Below are 1,442 nucleotides of genomic sequence, written 5' to 3'. Positions count from 1 at the left end.
CTTGTGTCTCATTTCCAATAAGTACCCCGCTCATACAATTATAGTCGGTGGTGATTTCAATCTACCCTCGATATGCTGGAAAAATTATACGTTTAACCTTCACGCGCTCGCGCGGGCAGTGAAGTGAGCACCTTTTTGCAATTTCGCACTATACTTACTCCACAAAGGTACCGAGACGGCGGGAGGGACATGTATTCTCTAGTTACACCTTTTTCCGACAGATGCTGCTCAAAGTTCGTCCAAGTCGCACCTCTCTGCCTCTCAGGACAAATTCAAATAGGTCCGAACACGTTGGGCGGTCAGTTTACCGCCTTGCGAGCGCTTACGAGACTTTGTTCTACTCGTCTACTTCGGAATGTAAGTATTTCTTTTTGTAATTCCCCTATAATTCCTCAATTTTATAGACTCTTCCAATTCTCAAGTGAATGTGCATGTGCTCCAGAATTTCAACATCAAGAAGAACACAAAGGTGGCCTGCATGTATATTTTTCCGCTTACTTGACTTGACAGGAATAAATTCGTTACGCATATTTCAATTCAACACAGGTAATATGATAGAAAAAACGGGAAGACAATTCTTACATGCGTTATCTTTGGAACTGATGAGCGAATACCTGAAAGAAAGAGCTACATTGAAGCATTTACCAAAAGATTTTTTAGTATTTTTGGAAAATTACAGAGAGAGTGATGTAGTTTATCCAGCTGTATCAACCCCTACAGCCGGCCTGAGTGGCCGAGCGGTTCTAGGCGCTACAGTGTGGAACCGCGCGACCGCTACGGTCGCAGGTTCGAATCCTGCCTCGGGCATGGATGTGTGTGATATCCTTAGGTTAGTTAGGTTTAAGTAGTTCTAAGTTCTAGGGGACTGATGACCTCAGAATTTAAGTCCCATAGTGCTCAGAGCCATTTGAACCATCAACCCCCGCAAGGAGAGGAATATGTTATTTGTGTGGCTCAAAAAAGAATATAAAAACAAGGCGTGTATGCGGTGAATGTGGAAGAAACGTCTGTCTACGACATTCAACAACGACAGTTACGTGCAATAATTGCTGTAGGCCTCAAAACGAAAATGAAATGGATACAGACTGATTAGCATTTTTCATCTGACAGAAATGTTTGTGACGTTTTCAATCAAAAATTCTTTTTTCAAAGCAAAATTAGCTTTTCTTGTGACGAGTTAAGACAGTGAATAGTTCTAGTCTTAAGTATTACATTATGTAGTCCCAAAACATTACAATTAAAAATGTTCTTATATTTCATTTGGGTATTTGGTTTCCTTTTTGTATTCCATAGTATATTTTATTGTTAAATAAATAATTTTGATTACAAATGTGTTTGCAATATTGTGTGAGATATACTATGTCGATATTTTATGGAAATATGACCTTTAAAAACGAAAAACCTCAAGAGATTGATGGTTGCGAAAGCATACTTGACGTTTC

Source organism: Schistocerca nitens, chromosome 1 (genome assembly GCF_023898315.1).
Source record: "Schistocerca nitens isolate TAMUIC-IGC-003100 chromosome 1, iqSchNite1.1, whole genome shotgun sequence".
Taxonomy (NCBI): domain Eukaryota; kingdom Metazoa; phylum Arthropoda; class Insecta; order Orthoptera; family Acrididae; genus Schistocerca; species Schistocerca nitens.
The sequence above is the reverse complement of the archived record's forward strand: the minus strand, read 5'-3'. Positions refer to the sequence as shown.